The 5,693-nt window shown below is 51.9% G+C and overlaps 1 long non-coding RNA gene across 2 annotated transcripts in view; it reads right to left on the reverse strand.

The window, feature by feature from the left end:
* LOC123066081 (uncharacterized) overlaps nt 1-2,930 on the reverse strand; it is a 4,372-nt gene extending 1,442 nt beyond the window's left edge. The window contains exons 1-4 of one of the 2 annotated variants that reach the window (XR_006431222.1): nt 1,621-2,930; nt 1,433-1,501; nt 1,242-1,346; nt 461-513 (exon numbers count right to left, since the gene is read on the reverse strand). This is a non-coding gene — a long non-coding RNA (uncharacterized lncRNA). Of the gene's footprint in view, nt 1-460; nt 514-1,241; nt 1,347-1,432 lie in introns of both variants that reach the window. The other variant, XR_006431221.1, reaches the window with a different exon arrangement.
* Nucleotides 2,931-5,693: the final 2,763 nt, after the last annotated feature.

Consider the following 5,693-nt stretch of genomic DNA (forward strand, 5'->3'; position numbering starts at 1 on the left):
TTACTGTAGCCAACAAATGAGAAAATATGGTAGTTCATATAGTCTTAGAGCTTAGATTAGAGTAGATTTTATTTTAGTACAGAACCACAATATGGTAGTTCATGCCAAGAGTCTAATTCAGTCACACAATGAGAGTTGATATCTATAGAGAACCAAAATATTTCAATAGTATAAGTAATTTTACTAACAATGAAAACTACAGTTGCAGCCATGACAGTCTGAAGGCCCATAAAGTCTAAAATATTTTAGTAGTGCGAACAACGGAGGTGGCAAAAAAATTGTAATGAAATGGCTACATAGTGCTCCACTTTTTTGAGTAGTGAATAGAAAAGGCCAGCGAGAAGCGGAAGGCAACTCATAAAACATATGAATGGAATGACCATGCACATGATTAGCCAAATAGGGACAAGCAATATATATATTCAGAAGATCAAGGTAAGACCAGGAAACACAAACCTACCGGTTATATGTTGGTTGTCTCGGCAATTTATCATATGAGGCATGAAGCATCACCTAAAATAAATGGTTGCACACATAAAGCAACAGAGGGTTCAGTGAGCAAGTAGATTGTGATTGTTCTGCAGATGAAACAGAGGGCTATATGTTGAACCAAATGAATCATGGGCCTACATACTATATATCAAGAACAATATTTTTAAGCACTGTGACTGCGCAAGAAACAGTTTATCAGAAAGATGATTTCTTCCTCCAAATTTTGGCCAAAGAAAATACACATAATATAAGCACATCTATATATTTGTTAGAAACTAACCTAATCAGAGCAAATATTGGAGGAAGCTAAAACTACAAGCTAAACAAAACTACTATGCAAGTTAATACCAGTTAAGAAAGCAGGTCTGGCTAAGGACAAAGACAAATAGATTTTGGCAGTCGCAAGGCTCGCTAGGTTGGGTGGCATGCCTGGTGCAAGGTCTCCTGCCAGAGAATGTAATGATCATATGTAATCAACATGACATAAAAAGCCAAAAAGGGTGATACTACTCATTGTTGTCGCATTTGCCGTACCCACTCAGTCAATACTAAATCCTAACTGTAATCATAACACATCCTATCTATTTTGAAGTTGTAATGCAAAGAGAGGTTGTAGGAAACAAATTGGTTTGCAGTTACAGATATGTGCATACCAAATATCTATGGAGTTTCATCGTGGACGAATGTAAAGTGAATATACACCATAGAGGTGAACACACATGATAGTGTAACACAAGATGATGAAATACCTGGCCGAACTCTTTTTTTCTGATATCCATTGGTCTAATCTTTACGGTTTAACACACTTGACTTTCGCAAACTGTCTTTAGTACTGCCAACGAGTGCAAATATATCTAGAAAGTAGAAACCATGATCACAAAGAAAAATTAGAAATCTTGAGCCCAAATATCAAAATGATCAAGAAATTTTACATAGGTACCTTGCATATAGCTACCTATTAACAAAAGGAGGCACTGAGAGTAACCTGGTTATAATGTGTGCCTGCAACCTGGAGAGATCAACTTACAAGTGAATTGGCGAATAAGGTTAACATGAATGTTTTACGGTTGAAAATTTGGAAGAACTCATTGGGTCCAAATTTTTTTGGGGGGAGTAGGCAGGAGGTACATATTTTGTGCCAGGACATATCACTTCGTGCTAAGTCTAGCAATCCAGAAAAATGAACTTTGATAGCCAGAAATGGACTCAAGGCAGAGGATCCCTACAATAATTTTACCAGGCAAAATGATGATAAGCAGAAGCAATCCAACTTGCATTGAAATGAAAGATTGGTAATGCCTTAATACTTAAATTACAACATTCTACTTGTCACCTCCTAGTCTTGAAGCCATTGAAGCTAAACCATAGTACAACCAAGGAAGGAGAAGATGAGCATGTAGACTACTTGAAACGCAATGCGAAGGACATTTACAACTTATCTCATGAGCAAGACTTGGTCTTGCTAATCACACTGGTGCAAACATAACCTCGCATATCTAGTTCTGCGGCGTCAGCACTTCTGATCGGCTGAGCAGGAGCAGTTTCCTTGGTCCTGTTTTAGTTTCTGCATGATTCCATTTAAGGATGAATAAGTTACTCCCTTTCATTCTAGTAATAAATATGACGTTACCTAGTCAGTTTATACTTGTGTACAAAATTAAGAAAACATGTTAACATGCAGTGCAAAATGATATTGTTAGCAAGGCCTACTGGAAGTGTGTGCTATGTAACACGGTTGTATCTCTGTGGAGGATACCTCAATTTGGTCCTCAGTACTTTGATGTAGTCTACAACAATGTCGAGCATGTCTGAACTATCTGTTTGTTGCATATTCAAGAAGAACCTTAGTAATATGTATGTACTACGTTGACTTCTCCCAGAGATTAGGTGTAGAAATGTAATTCTAAAATGGGTTCGACTCATCGACAACTACCGAGGTTCTGAATTTTTTCGTCTGACAGTGTAATACTTTTATTTTATGTTAGAAACTTAGAATCATTAAGTGTAGGCCACCGCCGACGAGGAAGAAGAGGGAGCCGCAGCAGGCCACCGCCGCCACTCTCGGTGGCTCGGCCACCCTTCATGGCCACGAGGGGCTGGCACAAGGAAGGGTCGGTCGCGATCCGGTGGAGAGGAGGAGGCGCGAATGAGTGGCGGCGGCGGTGGCGCGATCCGTCTGGCCTCCTTCCGTCGAAGGCGCGACGGCGCGCTCCGTCGGGAACAGCGGCGTGGGCTTCCTCTTCTCCCGAGGCGTGACGCGCGAGCTTGACGGGGAAGCGGCGGCGCGAGTGGCAGGCCATTGAAGGCGACCGTGGCGCGGGCTGAAAAGGCGGCTAGGGTTTTCGTGGGAGGGGTTGGGGAAGAAAGGAGTGGGCATGAGGGGGAGGCTAGGGTTTCGAAGGGGAGAGAGAGAGGTGAGGCGGGAGGAAGAGGAGAGGGGCGGCGCGAGTGCGGGAGGAGCAAGGCTAGGTTTTCTCTATGGGAGCCACTGCCTTTTATACGTCTATGCGTGAAATGACGAAAATGCCCTCAGTAGGGCAAGGGAATTACGTGTGGTGGCATGAAGGAGAGGAAACTATTCATTCCTAGAGTGCCTAGGGTTCGATCCAACGGCTGGGGCTCTCTCCAGTGGCTTGATCCGATAGTCCGGATCGCATCAAACAAACGAAACGGACGGGCGGATCTCCCTGAGCTCTGTGGGCGTCCGGAGGCTGGATCGGTTCTTGTTTTAGGATGTTTCCTGTGTGCTGCCTGAATTTCCCGCAAAAAGGAAAGAAAAAAAACGCAGCAACGCTAGAGGAGCATGATCCGCTAGAGATAGAATGTCAAACGATCATCACCGGAGATTTCCTACCCGTATGCACTGGCACCACTTGCCTCCTTTCCCAAGCAATCGCCGCGCGCAGAAACAGAAAGAAACCTGAGATACGGCGAAATCCCAACCGACGCCCGGATGCTGTTTCCGCAGTCGTCGGACGACCCCTGTTCGCTCTGTGGGTCCAGTCCACACGCACTCCAGCGCGCGCACGGCGTCGCTCGCTCCCGTCCCGCGCCATATAAACGCACAGCCCACTGCCGTCCTGCCCACCCACAACACAAGCGAACGCAACGCCAGCCGACTCGACTCCCGCGAAGCGGAGCGCGATCAGATCGATCGATCTCCGCCCCTTCCCATCCCCTCACCCACACCGGCCGCCGCAACCAAAACCCTAGCAAGCGACCGCGCCTGCGCCGCCGCTAAGGCTCGTCCGCGCTCGCTCGATTGATCGATGGGGACCGATCTGGCCGATCAAGCCCGCCCCGGCCGCCGCCGCCGGCCCCGCCCCGACCTCGAGGAGGGCGAGTTCGTCGCGGACGACGACGACGGCGGCCGCCCGGAGATCAAGGTGCGCCGCCTCGAGGACATCCTCGACGGGGACGCCCTGCCGTCGCCCACGCCCTCGCGCGAGCGCGACTCGGACGGCACCGTCAGCGACATGGACGCCGACGACGAGGGCCTGGCGCGGGAGCCGGGCTTCCCCTGCCCCATCTGCCGAAGGGAGTTCGCGAGCGGCAGCGCGGTGCACGGCCACATGCGCGTCCACCATCCGCACGGCGGCGGCCGCCAGGGAATCGTCGTCAGCGGTGGATGGGCCGTCACCGGCAAGCGGGGCTACGTCGGTGGCAGGTCCGTTTACCCTCAGGAGGAGGAGGAGGAGGAAGGAGTGGGCGACTCCGCGTCCATGACTACTGCGGTCGCGGAGCCCGTGATCGACGCCACGCCCATCGCGTTCGCGAGCAGCACCAGCAGCGCCGAGCCGAATCCTCCATCCACGGCCATCGTTCTTGCAGCGGACAATCCTCCCAACCAGGTCGCCGTGCACCCATCCTGTTCACCGCAATGCGGCGCCGGGCACCAGCCCGCCGCGCCTCAGGCCGTCGTCGCCCAACCTCAGCCAGCCCTCGCCCAAGGCCACCTCGCAGGGGCGGCGCCTCCGCAACTCTTCGCCTCGCCCCCTCAGGCCGTCGCGCGTCACGTTCGGCGGGCGGCGCCGTCGCCGACTTCACGGGACGAGCAAGGCCGGTGGGTCTGCAAGGAGGAAGGGTGCTACCAGCGATTCGACTCGCACCAGGGGCTCGGCGGCCACATGGCCGCCCACAAGATGAGAAAGAACAACGAGGCCGCCGCGGCGGCAGCGGCCGCGGGGCTGAACCCGTGCCTGGCGAGCGCCAGGCCGGCGAAGCTGCACCCGTGCAAGCACTGCTCCAAGGTGTTCAACTCGGGCGTGCAGCTCGGCGGGCACATGAGGATGCACTACGATGGCAAGGTGATCGCGAGGAGGCGCCGCGTCGAGGCTCCCGTGTCGGCGCGAGAGCTCGCGGCAGCGCTCTTCTCCGCCCAGGCGTCCCCCGAGACGTCGACCAGCGCGTCCCCGCCCGACGGGCTCGCGCTGTCCCTGTCCCCGCCCGCGGACGGGCCCGATGAGCTCGCGCTGTCCCTGTCCCTGTCCCCGCCCGCAACAGCCGCCACGGAAGTAGCGCAGCCTGGCATTATCTCGCCGGCATTGTCGGGAGGATCCGAGCCGGCGCCAGCGCCGGTCGCGCCGGGCGTCTTTAGGATTTTCGGCGTCAACATCGCGGTGGCGCCACCTGCGGCGGCTGGGGAGGAAGTCTTCTCCGCCGTGACCGAGACGGACCAGAGCTCGGCGGCGTCTACCAACATCCAGGAGTAGATCGAGGTGCTAATAAGGAAAGACTAGATTTGATAGGGATACGACAGATACTTGATACTGTAATAGTAGCATTACATACTGCATGCCGCGGACTTCACGTCTTCACGCAGATTTTATGCCATTTTGTATCACAGATTCACAGTTTTTAGCTCATACGGGGAAAGATACGTGGATCGTGGAGCGTAAGCACCATATACACGATCGAGTAGTGTCAGCGGTTAAGTAGGTAATAAAAGCTGTTATCTGGACAGCAGAAGTAAACTGCTATGTGGCGAACCCAGATTCAGTGTGTATTACACATTGTCTTCACCCAGATTCTATCTCATTTTCATCGCAGTTGCATACCGGGAAAGCTATGTGGCGAACGACTTGTGTCAATATTTCAGAAGCAAAAGTTGTCATGTGGTCAGCTGAAACAACCTCTGCGGCTCTGCCTTCTTGGGTAATGAACATTGTATACATTGCTTACACTAGTAAGTGTACACGTGC

Source organism: Triticum aestivum, chromosome 3B (genome assembly GCF_018294505.1).
Source record: "Triticum aestivum cultivar Chinese Spring chromosome 3B, IWGSC CS RefSeq v2.1, whole genome shotgun sequence".
Taxonomy (NCBI): Eukaryota; Viridiplantae; Streptophyta; class Magnoliopsida; order Poales; family Poaceae; genus Triticum; species Triticum aestivum.